Source organism: Zonotrichia albicollis, chromosome 8 (genome assembly GCF_047830755.1).
Source record: "Zonotrichia albicollis isolate bZonAlb1 chromosome 8, bZonAlb1.hap1, whole genome shotgun sequence".
In the NCBI taxonomy this organism is placed as follows: domain Eukaryota; kingdom Metazoa; phylum Chordata; class Aves; order Passeriformes; family Passerellidae; genus Zonotrichia; species Zonotrichia albicollis.
Genome location: NC_133826.1, coordinates 21,705,422 through 21,720,638, shown reverse-complemented (window position 1 = coordinate 21,720,638; position 15,217 = coordinate 21,705,422). Strand labels below are relative to the sequence as shown.

The following is a 15,217-nucleotide window of genomic DNA, read 5'->3' as shown; positions in this document are numbered from 1 at the left end:
AACATTCACAGTGTGCCTGTTATGAGTAATATGAAATTAACAATTCGTGTTTATGACACCAGACACCAAGAGAATCAAGGAGATTTCAGTAACAGGATCGGCTCCGTCGTTCTTCCAGAGCACAACGCCAAACTGCCCCACTCACAGCCAAATGACTCTGCACTTATGTTACAACAGGCATTGCATTTCTTTTGAAGACAAACTTTTGTAACTAGGTGTAAAGTGAGGACCTAAGAACTAATTTGTAGTTGAAATTATTCCTTTTAAAATTTCTCTCATTCAAGTCCAGCCCTTAAGATGAAGTGATGAAGATGAAGTTTTAAGTTGAAGTGTCGGACCTGACAAATCACATACATACTTGAATCTCAAATTTTCTATATAACTTATTTTCTATATAAGAAGGGAAGGCTCTGTGTAAATCTTATCTCTCAGACACATAAATTACCAGCTGCACGAATACTGCCATTAAGACATGCAGACAAGTGTAAGGGGTGGGGACAGGCAGGATGCTCGAAAGAGGTGGAGTCACAGAGAAAACAAGACATTTGTTCACTGAGTAATTTAGCTATGCAAGAATGAGCACCACAAGTTAGGCTGTCAGACTCCCTTGCTTTTCTGGCACCAAGAAGCTTTTTTTTCTGCAAACTAGACTTTTTCTTCTTGGTTCTTTGTTATATTATCTGTAATTTTTTTATTAGGAAAAGTAAAAGTTGCAGTACGTGAGGTTAGATTTGAATTAAAACTGAATTAACAAAAGACAGGTACATCTGCAAGTAGTCCCTTTTGGGGACAATGACAGCCTCAAACCCAAGAGGAAGACTAGTGGGCAAACTCACATTAATTTTGAGTGTATAAGAAAACATAGGAGCATTTTGTATTGCTGCCACCTGAAGCTCAAGAGCTTATCCCGTGCAGCTTTAAAACACACTAGAAATAGCCAATAACACTTCTGAACCTTGAGACCTCACCAGCCATTCTCCACCACCCAAAAACTCACCTCAAACTTCAGCCATGAGTCCTGAGGCAGGGACTGCAAGCTGTGCACACTGCCATTGATGCAGTTACTTCTGAACATGTAATAAAACAGCTCACTTTAAATCTGATGTACAGCACAATTTTTTGGGTGTCTGGATAGGGCACATAAAACCTTGATAAAAATGCCATCCATTCAGAGCTTTCCTGAAACCCAGTGAAATATGTTTTTGTTTTCCTCCTACTTAAATGGTTATAATTCAACATGTGGTTTAAATAGAGGAAATGAGGACAGTTTGGGCTCTTTGGTGTTTAGGGTTTTTTTAAACCAGTCAGAATTTCTGTACACTAACTTCAGAGAGTTTTCCACAGTGACCAGAAAATCAAGTGGGGAGAGGGAAAAAAAAACCCAAACCAACTATGTTTCCTCCTGAAAGGAAAGGTAGAAAGTAGAAGAACAGGGCAAAAACCTTTGCTGAGCTGTTCAGAGCAGACCCTGGTCTTGAGCCTGTTCCCCACACACAGAAAGGAGCTACAGAGCACATCTGTTTTCATGACGTAGCTGATGGTATTTTGAGCACTCAGGTCCTGCACTTTCCCCTGACCTCACAGCACTACTTTCTGTTAACACAATTACTTTCAGGCCATCCTTGGTTACCACCAGCTTCAGTTCTGAAATTAAACAAAATTAGTCCTTTCAATGCACAGGAATGCGCAGGATCATTTAAAAGCAGGTGAGATGGAGGCAGGGAAAAATGACATTATAAATAGATATCCCCATTTTTAAGTCTATTCATCTGTGTTACATTGGGGTAGAAAGATACAAGGAATGTTGCATCAAAAAGTAAAGAGTTGAGGCCTTTGAGTTTGCCTGTGTGTGATGCTGAACAAAGAGTAGCATTGCCCTTTGGCTCATTGCATGGGAGATATCTGTGCACAGGTCATTCCTGTGTCTGGCTTGGATGTGTGACTGGTCCTATCTCACCCAGCTGTTCTAAATGCTGGCCTGGGAGGTTTTCTCCCTGACCCATTGAACTTATAATTAGCTCTACAAAACTGATTGGCAGAGCATACTGACACCACAACCCAAAGACTTAGAAACTGCTCTGCAAAGTAGGTCCAGACTGTTGCCCTGCTTGATTCCCTCTCAGACTCAGTGACTGTTATTTCACAACTCACTGCACTTTGCTGGCTACAGGGCACCCACACACAAATGCCCCAGTCATGGAAGAATTCCTTTTTTGCTGTATACACAAAGACCACCCCATCTAGGAAACTTTTCCCTCAAAATCAATCCTTTTAAAAGATAAGTTTAAGTTTTTGTGACTCAGTGTTTTCTTTAAGAAAAGAAAAAAACGTGTTTCAGTTAAAAACCTGTAATCAACTCGACCTGAAATAGCAAAGTTTCCCCTGCCTTTGGCTGCGTGGCAACGCGTGTGCAGCCCCAGGGAATGCATCAGCACCAATGCAGTGACCCAGTCAAAATCCTGGAAGCAGGCAGACAGTAGGAAAGTCATGCATTAAGGAATGTTTGTGTATACTGCTGAGGCAAATTACAGAACTTCCCAGAAATATTTGCAGCGTGATGGCCTAGGAAAGCCATGTGGGAATTGTATCTTGGAGAGGGAGTATTATGGCAGTAACAGAACTAGTGGCTGTATCTCACCCCCTGGAGCTCTTCTTAAATCACCCCCTTCTCTTCTTAAACCCCCAGGAGCCCGAGCTGCAGAGCCAGATGCCCTTGGCACCCAGTTTTTCTGTTTCCTCTCAGTGGCAAAAGTCTGCAGAATGATGACACAGATTTACTCGAAGGAGGCAGTGTGGAAGCAGATCTGGACACATGTGACAGAGCTGGAGGCATCTCACTGTAATTAATCAGTAGTGAAACAAGTAGTTATTTATGTTGCACATCTAATGAACAAGAATTAGTCATGGTTCTGATTCTTGGGTAACTATTTGTGAAGCTTATCTAATACTTGAAAGGAAACTGCACTGAATGTTTTCTAATTCAAAGAGGCAGGGTGAAACAAGAACTGACTTCTACCTTTGACTAAACATTAGAAAACTTGTTTCCATGTTCAGAAGTGTCTGGATGTATTTTTTCATATTCTTTCTTTCTGTGAGTTTTCCTCACTTTAGTCAGGAGGTGAAATGCCAGAAATACCCACCAAACCAGACGGCTCCCCTGCAGGCATTGCAGCCCGATGGGTGTTTCTCCAAACCAGCCCTGAACTCTGAACCTTCAAATCACTTACAGATCCCTTCCACACAGAAACCAAACCACATCCCTGCCTGACTTTTGCAGGCAGAAGGGTGGTGGAGAGCCTGGATCAGCAGAGCTCCTCTGCACAGTCCAGCTGCTTTGCAAATGCAGCTCAAGTGACTCAAGGCTGCTGTGGTTTCAGTTGCCTTCTGGAGCTGGGAACGGAGGAGTTGTCAGACTCTGTTTGTGCTGGATGCTTTTAATGACTATGGAGCTAAGCATAAGCTGGGCACTCATTAGCTCTGCAATTGCCCAAAGAAAACCTTCTCCTTGTTTACTCAGGGTACAGCCTGAACAAAGCTTAACTAGCCAAAGAACTAGGAGACACTAAATTTCCAATTACAAGCACTGTCTGGTCTGATGGTATTTTTTAAGAAACTAAAGCTGCCTGTCTGTCGTGATAAGCTGGTTTTTAGTATGAAATATAACAGTTGTATTGTACATGCCTGCTCTGTACAGCACAATTTACAGAGCTGCTCTGGTGACTGCTATCCCTGACAGTGTGCCCTTTATAACAGGACTTTGTAGCACATCAACATTTTCATTATTCTAAAAGAGTGGAGAAATAAATACTTCCATAGTAGAAAATTCCTGTCAGGTAACTATTGTTGAAGTGTGTATGAGCTTGGATCTCAAAACATTTTTACTGTTAGCTGGTGGGAATTACACTGACTGACAGCAGCAGTTTAACAACTGAGATGCAGCAGATGTAGCTTGTTATTTTACTTGTTTTTCTATTTAACATTTCGAAGCAATAAAGCCTGTCCTTAGAAATGCACGCAGGGTTCCTGCCTCCCACTTTTAGTACCTTTCTCAGGTTGGTATGAGAGGAATGAATGAGAAAAGAGATTAAGAAATAAGGCTTTAACTTAGTCTCGCTACCTGGTGTCAAAGTATCCTGGCCTACTAACAGCACGAGCAATGTACCCACATTGTTAAAATGAAATTTAAATGGGATTTAACTCACTGTTGAAATGAAGAGGACACAGTTTGGGTGATTCCGTGCCTCGGGCCCCGGCAGCGGTGCGGTAACCGCGGTCGGTCCTGGCCGCCGCCGCCGCAGTTCCGGCGCTGGCCGCGAGGTGGCGGCCGAGGCGGTGCCAAGGCCGCTGCCCGCGGGCCCGCGGCTCCCGCTGCCGGCGGCGCTCCGGGAGAGCGATCCATTGCTGCCTCCCACCCGCGCTGTCCTCCCTCCTGCTGCCGCTTCCAGAGGCTACCGACAGCGCTACTGCTCCCTGGATCCTCTGCTCGGCAGGCAGGGAAAAAACATTCCCTCAGAATTTACCACGAGTTCGTTACCTTCACTTGAAAACATTACCTGCTATCACACAAGCCCCCCGAAAAATCCCCAGAAAAACCTTTGGCATCCACACGTGCGGCCGCTTACCGAAGTCTCTCATATGCCCTACTCAGAAGGGGGAGGGTGCGAAACCCCCTGCCTTGGGCTGTGATGACATTTCCCAGCTACATTTAGGTGTTCCACGTTTATTTTTCTTCTATTCTTTATTTAAATCCCGCTAAATTATTTCTTCAATGTTTTTGCAGGTTGCTGCAGCATAGAGACAGCAGCTGTAAACCAGCATGTTTGAAAGGTACAGAAGCATTCAGGACAGCAACCTTCCCCTGAGCTGGACATGTTTGTCAGATTGTCAGTGTGCACAGGGCATTGCCAAGGAAGTGATGGGAACTACACTGTTGACACAGCATTAATGTTTCTTGTTTCTTGTCTGTTCACATTATTAACCCACATAGCTGTGTAACACGTGTGTGCTAAAGTCACAAAAAGAGGCTTAAATGGCTGTCAAATGTGCTGAGGTGGTTGAGCCCGCCTCAATTTGTGTTTCCACAGGAGCCTGCTGTGGTGGGACTCCCACTTTTCAGAACAAAAGCATGTTTTTTACCCCAGCTCCAACATCCAGCATGTTCTTAATGGTCTTATAGATCAGGTCTCAGTTGTCATACTCAAATAACAGTCTAAATTTGGACCTGTTTGGGTCAAAATGGTTTAAGGATAATATTGTGGATGTCACAGGCTTCTGCCTGTGGCTCTGGCATCACAAAAAGCAGTGACAGTGCTCAGTGTCAAGATGCACTGGCAATGAGAGCAGCTCAGGACTGCAGTAAACCCTGGATTCAGAATATCAAAGCAATGAACAGCATTATAAAATACTAGCAGAGAAGGTAGGCAGATGAAAAGGACAGGAAATAGAAAAAAGAAGAGGAGAAGATATGGAGAAACAAAAATAGTTGAGAATATAGGGGAGTTAAAAGGCACTGATCTGTATTTTTTGAGCCTATTCATGTGTGTGTACAAGGGCATGCATGTGCATGTTACCCCAGCACATGCCCATAGGAACTGCTGCTGGACAACAAATAAAGAAAGGAAATGTGGGAGGAGATGAGGAATAGAAGAGGAAAGTGGTCTAGAATAAGGAAGCCTGGTATTTTTTGTCTTTGAAGACTGGACTTGCATGAAGACTTGCACGTGGAAGAATTGATTGTTTTGAAAATAAATGCAAAGATTCACTCCTGGGTAGAGCTATTTCAAAGCAGTGAAACAGCAGGTTCTAAAAATGCTTTTGAACAGTAACAGTGAAAAACTCTTAATGGTAGCACAAATAAGGTAGTGTTAATGAATTCAGTCCTTGCTGGTAAAATACTGCCGTGCTTTTTAAGTCAAAATTTCAAACTGTTTTTGTTTGTTTGCTAGGAGTTCATCTCCCTTTTTTACTTGCTTTTAATTGAATGGGATTTTGGTTCTGCCTGTCATTTTGAAGAAGCCTGGAAAAGAGGGAAAGGCCCCTGTGAAAAATTAATTTAACAACCAAATGCTGTCCCTGAGAAACCAGAGCAGTTCCTCTGTGCCAAGGGGGACCAGAACAGAATGAGGGGAGTGAGAAGGGAGGGTCTGTATGCTCCTCACAGGCTCAGCTCTTTCCCAGCTCCCTTTTGGCCTTTATAGGCCATTGGCAAAAATTTTGTAAAGTGTTCTGAAATTTTAGAGATTTGAAAGAGGCTTGTGCACAAGTGTCATGAGGAGCTCTGGGTAGTGGAAGCTTTTAGCTGTGCCTTATTTCATTTACATGCCTAAGGAAAAGTATCACCTTGTAAAAATCTGGCATCAGTGCCAAGTGGTCAGGTTCTGGTTTATCTCCTAAGTTCTGTCCAGGTTTCCCCTTAGAAAAATGGAAACAAAATCCTGTACTTGGAGTACTGCTCCCACACATGAAGTTTCGGTTTGAAGTGAGTTAAAATCACCAGTGGATCTGTTCAACACTAGTAAGGCTCTGCCTCAGTTGCCAGGAAGCCTTTTTTTATGCCAGGGTGAAATTTGTGGTATCTTTTATCGGTTTCTCTAATAAAAAGATTTTCCCTTTACCCCGTCTCCAGGAGTACAAAAGTCACCCTGTTTGCTCCCAAGGACGAACCCTAGAGAAATAGGCCACTCATTCAGACATCTGTTTAATCCACATCCAGCAGATTGTTTCCTTACCAGGAGATACCAGCTTTGGACGAATTTGATTTCAGGATTCGAAGCAGTTCCAAAGACCACTTGGGCTTGACCTTCAAATGCCTTAGATAGATACAAGCCTTGAAAATGACCCTCTGTGCCCTGGGAACTGTTGTGGGGGAAAAACACCACCCAGGGGGTATAGTCTTAACTATGCTGAGTCAATGAATTGCAGTGCTCTAAATCAGCTGAAGATTCAGTTAACCATGAATAAGTTTCCTTAAGGTAGGAAAATTCAATAGTACTAAGGCTTACAGTTAGTGAAGTTGATGTTAAATACATGCACGTGCCTGTACAATAGGAGAGGAAAAGAGGTGGAAGAGGAGATTTGTAATCCAGTGTCAAGGAGCTGAGAAGACACATCCAGGAGCAGAACATGGGTTGAGCAGCATTGCTCAGAGTCCCAGCACTACCATGCACCCAGTGCCTCATGAACATCCCAGTGCACCCCATGAGGCTGCCAGGAACCTGACAGGAATAACAGGTGGAGCAGCTGGAAAGCTTGTCCAGCTCTCACTGGCAGCATTTTCAGCATTGCAAACAATTGTTACCTGAACTTGCACCATTGATGCTTCAATGGAAAATGTCCAGAAACAAATAGAGACTTTGCCAGACCTTCCCAGCAGCACTGGGGTAGAGTAGGGATCTGAGATAAGTGTGATTTTTGTCTCAGCTACAGCTGATCCCAACAGTATGCAGGCAAACATCTTTAATGAGAGATAGGGACAATAAATTCTGTGCCTATGTGTAGGCAGTGGCATTTTGGTATTGGGGGCAAAATGCTCTACAGAAGTCAAGGCACTCTTTTATCTTTTCATACACCTTCACAATTTCATTTCCAAAGACAGCTTTTTTGTGAGCTCTCTGTGATTCCCACTGCAAGCCTGAATAGTTACTATGGCTCATGTATCATGTATATGTTTGCAGATCACACCGTGTTCTGAGATCTGCTCTCACAGCATTCAGAATGTGCAGCTGCAAATGGAAATGTAGGAGGGGTCAGCACTGAGGGGTTTGCATTTAGCATCAACTACTGGAATCCCAAAACTAGAAATGAGCCAGAGGAAACCAGCAGCGCTCTGCTTTGCATATGCTTATGGCCCAGGAGCAATTCCAAGGACCCAGGTCTGATTTCCCAATTCTGCACATGCACTCCTGCAATTTTTTGCAATATCAACACCAAGAATTATGTCAGCATCTGAGGGCTGGATTCAGATCTGAAACTAATATTTACTTCTGTCACTTAGGATTAGATGAGTTCTCTGTGATCATTACCTTAAGAAAACCAGAGCTTTATCTGTAGAATTGAAAAATTGTGTTCGAACAGAAAAGTCACAAGATCTGCAAGTATATTCATGTTTCTCCAAGTCTCACTGCTTTCAGTTCAGGTTCCTAAATTGAAGCAAAATATGTAAATCTCATCCCTGTTGTTTTATGTCAGTGACAGAATTTTACTCCTGCTAAGATTACTTCTACTGTGACATGAAACTGTGTGAAAACGTAAATGAATATAGCAAGAAAGTCAAAGTGTCCATGCAAAATATATTGACATACCTGCTCTGTCTTCCTAGGCTTTTCTTTCTGTCTTTATTTGTCCTGTTTCTTGCTGTGACCTGTTTTGGTCACTCTCAAATTAAAAACCTCATTTACAATAAGGGTTTTTTGTCAAATTGATGCCAGCTAACAATTTCAGGCAGAAATTGAAGCTCATCAAGACTGGCTGATTCTTGCAGCTTGTTGGATTTGAGTTCCAGCCACAAATAAAAGGAAAGTATTTAACAGTACTTAGGAAATTGTTTTAGTAGTAGATACATGAATTGTAGACCAACACACTGAAGTTATGTAAAGCCTACAGCAACTTCACGATCATGAGTATTTACACAAGCTGACTAATCCAGAGAGCTTTCACCAGCCAGCCACAGAAACACACAGCTGCTGTGGTTGGTTCATGCAGGGTTTGTGTTGTGAACTTGGAATCCTTGCCACACTCCTGTAACCACTCTAGCAGTAATTTCAGACAAACTGCTCATGAGGTGACAGCCTCAAAGCACAAAAGAAGCTTCAATGCTTTAGTCAAAAAACTTTTTTTTTTCTGTAAGGCTGTAAGGACTAAGTAATCTGTGCATGTTCTTGACTGTGAATAGCTCACTGTGCCTTCTAAGCCAGGCTCTGCAGTGCCTGTGGGCTGGCCCATGAAACCATCCCAACACAGCTCTGCCACTCACCCACTAACCCAGGCACCCCCTGCTGCTCTCAGTGGGGTGCTGTTAGCCCAGGCCTAGTCATGTATTGGACAAATCCCTCTTATTTTTGTGTATGTGTGAATATATTCACAGATATATTCTCTGTTATTTAGTCAGAGAACAGCAGAATATGTTTATGTGAATATAACTGTGTGATATCTGAATATTTCAGTGCTCTTTGGGATCACACTTAGGCCAGTTTGTCAAAATTTGGGGGAAATCTCTCCCTTTGCATCATTTCACCAATTAAATGCCTCATCCTTGTATTTGTTTACTTTTGGGAGTGCAGCATAAACTTGGGTGCAATTGAGACTCTGTGAGGTCTTGCTTTACTCATGGAAACCAAATTAAATTGATCTATGAGCCAGCATTGATCCACTTGGGACAGGTTAGACTGCAGGGTAACTGTGATGCCAGTTTCTGTATGGCCCATGTAATGTGTTCATCTGCACAGAAATCTCCCAAATTGTTTAAAGCTCCTACACCAGCTGTATTTTGAGATCCAGCTGAGAAGCCTCAATTTAGTGTCCATCAGGAACTGAGTCCAAACTTGCATTTCATATCAAAGCATGTCACCCTATAACACTTCTGTCATTTATGCAAGTCTTGTAACTTTCTATTTCCCCAGATAACAATTAATATAATATTCTTGTATTTTTAAAACTACACAAATACAAACAAACAAACTATATATATATATGTGTATATATATATGTATATATATATATATATATATGTATATATATATATATATATATATATGTATATACCCTAAACCTAAACTCCTACTTTACCTTGATTGGAAAAACTGATCTTAAGACTGGGCTTGTATATGTTCTTGATATTTTTGCAGGGTTGCAAGGTAGCACATGGGGCTTAGAATTCCAGTCTCAGGGTCCATCAGTGCTTAACATTTAACAAGAAACTGACACTTGTCAGTCACATCTATTGTAGGTTTATATGGTGCATTTCCCCCAGCTATCTATGTGAAGAGGACAGACACTGTATTAACAGCTCTCAGGTACTTTGAATCCTTTTCCTCCCACTCCATATTCTTCTATGAGGCAATGAGCTCAGGTCAGACTCACCTCAGTGTTCCAGCACATCAGTCTGCATTTAGAGGCAGAAAATCGGAATCTTCGCACTGCTGACCTTATTGTTTCACAGCCTATTGATTGCAAGTCATCAGGTTTCAGCAGTTCAAAGGGATCAGCCTCTGGAAAAGAAAAGCAGAAAGAAGGAATGAACCCATACACAGGGCCAGGGCTCAGTTGCAACTGAACTGACAAACGTGTGACCGATGTAATGTAATGTGGAGATACAGTAATGAAAAGAGCGTCCCTAATTTCTCATGTGCAGCCAGAAGTTTGCACACACAGACCAGTGTGCCCACATGGCCTGCAGGGAAGGGAATGCTGGCCAGGACCAGAGTAAAGGCTGAGCAGGACAGGTGTCCCCCTCCAAGGGCTCCAAATGAGCAGAAGTTCTGTTTTTCTGCCTGTGGACCCAAGTTCACCTTATGCTTTGGTGCAGAGAGAGCAAGAGGCACCCCCTGAAGCAGAGCCAGGGTGGAGAACCCTGTGAGTATGTGTGAACACATCCTCCACATCCCCAGCCAGAGCCATCTCTTTTCTCATCTCAAAACCACCTAAGTCCCATTAGAGGACACCCAGTGAAGAACTCACTTCACCTCCCCAGCACTCCTCAGGTATCCCTAGAAAACTTTCCATTTCCACAAAAGGGTCAATGAAGCTAAATTTCTAAATTTATGTATAACTTATGAAGGTTTAGACTAACAGACATAGTTTGAAGAAGCATATCTTGGTGGGTTTATTAAAAATTGCTTTTCTTCTACTAATCTTAATCATTTGTGATATTACATGCAGTAAGAAGAACTTGGAGACATCAGTTATGGTGCTTGGATTCCAATCTAATATCATTTGATATTAGACTCGTCAGGGCTTTAGAACTCGAGTGAGGCTGAGAATTTCAAGTGTAGTTTTTGATAAACTATTTGCAAAAGAGATGTATTCCAAATGTTTGCTCATTTAATTAGAACATAAAAGATTTTTCTCTTTGACTGGAGCTTGCTTCTGACCCTTCTTGCCTGTGTGTGGTTTGTATTGTTCTTGGCTAATGAGATAAAGGATATGTACTAAACATTTACACATTAAAGGCATCTTCATTCGGCATGAAGGTGTTGATACATCAAGGATACCTCAAACATGCTGAGATTCCAACAACTTGTCAGACAAATTAGCACCTTACCAATTGGGGGTAAAATTGAGTTTCACATTTCTCCCTGGTGGGAAGAAAAAAATCAAATATCACTGTAGTTTAATGCTTTCTTTGCAAATAGGAACACAAAAGGCTTTATCACGTCTGTAGTGTAAATTATAGCCCTCACCAACTATCTGATTTTTAATTCATTGGTTTTAAATGATCCCAGGCAGCTCAGAGCAAATCCATTGTGTTATTCCTCTCTCAAAGCAAATATCTTCCCTCTTTTAAGTTAATATCTTTCACAATTATTTAAAATTTAAACTTCTATATTAACATGGAAAAAATGAATGTCTCAAATCTGTATGTTTCACTAGCATATAACTGCCAGTGGGGGGTTAACTCTAAGCAGTGTGTGGAATTATGAGACTGTGTATGGCAATGAAACTAAAAAGGTCAATTTTTTTATTTCTTTTTTTTCAGCTTAGTAGTGCTTACAATTAGTGCTCAGTGCTTCAGATTACAGGCACTCTGTATGAGACATTCATCCCCAGAAAAACCCACTGTCAGCTAATCCAGCCTAAGCAGGTATCCCATAGGAATAAGTGGTCTGGGAGTGGGTGCTGTAGACACTACAACAGGAACCAATTACTGTCCTTTATCTCCAAGCTGCAAATCATTTATATCCAGGGGAGATCGTGGCATAAATTCCTGCCTGCACAAGATTTGGGGAGAAGGGGTTACTATCATAAACCTCTGCAATAGGAATTATTTATGCATTACAAGGGCTTGCTTTAACTTACATAGCTGACCATGACTCAATCACAAATGTGTATTTTCTAAGATTATGAGGTCAGCCAAACAACATATAATCAAAGCAAGATAGAGCCTAAAGTTTCACAGAGATCAGTTACAAAACAAAGTTTCCCTTCAGCAATGTCTTCAGTCTCAAAAATCTCAAATTTAGCAGACTTTTTTTCTATATATACACAAGATGGATATTTAGGGAGGATTTGCCTGGTTAAAGCTGCTTTTAACCCCATTCAGAAGGAATTTTCATTGCAAGAATGTTATTATCAGCCCTTCTAATTTGTCATTAAACCCTAATACCTAAACAAGACATACAAATACCTTTGCCCACACCTGGTACCTGCACCATGGGACTCTCATCCTACTGCCACAGTTTCTCCTTTACTGGCACAGGACACATTAACTGGTGTTCTGTGTGCAATCAACATGGTTCAAAGAATCAGAACCATATTAAACTCATTATAGAATAGCTGCCTGGGAAAAGAGTGTTACCAGAACATGTATTTCATTCTGAGCTGCCCTTCCTTCTCTGCAGGTATGTTTTTCAGAATTCTCAGCACAAAAAGTGAGTAGAGCTGTTAGTGCTCAGCATCCATAATCAGGTAGACAAGGGCTGCTGAAGCACAGATATGGGATTGAATGCTGACAGTTTGGGCATTGCACAGGTATGTCAGATTTGTAAACCAGATTCTTATACAAAGAACTTCATATAAATATCTGCAGAAAACCAGATTCTATTTTTCATAGTTCATGTTTGTGTGGAACGTAGAGCAGTGCCCCTGCTCAATAACACATATCACATTAAAAAACTTGCACAGGTTTTTGCCTTGAGAGAAAAAATATCCCAAACAAAAAGATGCAGAATCTTCAAATCTTTAAAAGAGACAGTTTTTTTCCTATACATATAGTGACATGATTTATAAATATGTAATTAAAAGGATCATAAATCTGTAGATAAGTGTTGGTATTTGACTGAAACACTAATGGCAAGCATTAACTGCATGTGGTCTGTTGTGTGGCTACTGGAATCAAGTAGTGAAGAGGATCACAGTTCCTTATTAGTTAGGACCACCTAGAGTGATGGAAAGCTTGAATGATCAAAGAGAAGACAGTTTTATGCTGCAAATGTTGATATACTCCTGAGCTTTCTAACTCATTTTAAGGTCCAGTGTGAACACTTGGCATGCTAACTACTGAGCACGGAAATGAGTGTAGTATTAGACTACAAAAGTTTTGTTTGCTTCAAAGATAAGTGAATAATATTCAGTGTTATATTCCCATCCCTTATTGGATCACAAAACAGTTTTTTATTAATACCACAGCTCAACAACTTATTTTTGCCTACCTTAAGCAAGAATAAATTAGTATTTCTTGCTAATAACAGCATATAAAAGAATCTATCCTGCTTTGTCTGAATATTCACAGTGATCACTGCTTAATTAGGGTGAAAAAAATTTCATTACTTAATTTCTTTGTAGAAACCAGATTAACCCAGAGTGATTGTTTACTTTTATAACTTAATCACACAGTCACAGGGAATTATTTCTGTCTTGTTTGAATAGCTGAAATGTTTCAGAGAGGAGGAATGTGTCTCTGCAGTAATGCTGGTCATGAAAACCTGCACCTCATGAAGGTACAGCTCTTCCTTGAAACACATTTGTGAACAAAAACCCATTCCCATGAGTGTCAATGCTAACAAAAACATGACTGAAACAAGCTCTGCTTTGGAACTGATGTAACACTGAAGAGTGAGAATTGTCTTGCAGAATTCAAGTGGCTCTAAATTCTGTAAGCACAGCTTCAATTTATTCACATATATCAGAAATCATGTTGTTTGGAGCTGTTCGGGCTCCAGCCCTGAGGCTGTTCAGGTTATGGCTTTTGATTCTGGGATTCATCAAATAAAATCTACTCTGGATATAGAAAAGCCTTCTCATTCAAGTGACAGGTGCTGGAAAGTAGTCTCTGTTAAGAAACCTGAACAATGATTTTAAATTCTATCTCAGGAAAAAACCTTTAACTTCTGATTGAATAAGAGTAGTGATCTCCTCTGAGGGAGTTTTCACTTAACATAACTGAAGACATAAGCAGGAGACACATGCAGTAAAATAACAACCTGATGCTCCCACTGAGGATGAGTTTTAATAAAAAGTTTTACCCTCCTCACATATCAAAGCTCTTCACAACTCTTGACCTGATAACCTTTAAATTCTCTAAAATCACCAGAGTTTTAATGTGTTAAGTAACTTGGTATAGTGGGTATAATTTTTTTATACTTAATATATTTATGTTTGTTAGTTATACAACATATAAACGCTTATTATTAATTAACTGTGGAATATATTTAATGTTTTCTCACTAAATAAAAAACATACACCAGCAGGAAAAATATTCCCAGATATTATATTTGTGTTCTTTGAAGCCTGCAATCAAGTAGATAATTCTCAATATAAGATGAACAACTGCCTAATCAGAAAAGTTGTCCCTCCCTCCTTGTCAGTATCTAAAATCCATTTTCTCACTCCTAATATGTCAGGACGGCTCTGTTGCAACATCTTGACAGAAGTTGCAGAGAACAGAGCTGTGTGCATGGTCATGTGCTCCACTAAAAGTCAGCATCACTTCACAAAATCCTTGAGCTTGGTGTAAAATGCCCCAATTTCATTGGAGTTTGCTTTTTCAGACTACTTAATGCTGTACAAAACTACTAGAGAATCAGGAACAACACCCAAATTCTGCACTTTTGAACGCACAATGATTGGTCTGAAATTCAACTAGAAAACAAAATATCCATGTTCAGATTTGAGGAATTAATTTAACCTTTTTGAAGAAATTGGAGGCTGGGGCTGTCAACTTTGAACCATCCCCATGTTTAAGGTTCAGACCTCATTAGTTTTGGCTAGGAGTACTCTCTAATTACTAAGAGAGTTTCCTCAAGTTGCACTTTAGAAATTCATCTTTTTGTAAGCTGTAAAGTATTCATAAAAAGCTAAAAACTGTGGGAAAATTAGCATTGATGGATGTTTTCTTACCCTCCATCAGGAAATGATGTACTTGAAACTCATTACAGATCTTCACAGCAACTCTGCTGAATGTGCCTTGGGCTTTGTGCTGATCAGCACACAGAATTTACTGCATAATTCATCTCTCTTGTGTCACATTTAATGTATAACATGTATTTCCTGTTAATTATGAAAA

General features: G+C 40.7%; 1 long non-coding RNA gene across 4 annotated transcripts in view; it reads right to left on the bottom strand.

Annotated features, from left to right (window-relative positions):
• The window catches only part of LOC113459279 (uncharacterized), a 161,509-nt gene that overhangs the window by 75,136 nt on the left and 71,156 nt on the right, over positions 1 to 15,217 (bottom strand). For all 4 annotated transcript variants that reach the window (XR_012581389.1, XR_012581388.1, XR_012581390.1 and 1 more), the window contains one exon: positions 10,078 to 10,205. This is a non-coding gene — a long non-coding RNA (uncharacterized LOC113459279). The remainder of the gene's footprint in view (positions 1 to 10,077; positions 10,206 to 15,217) is intronic.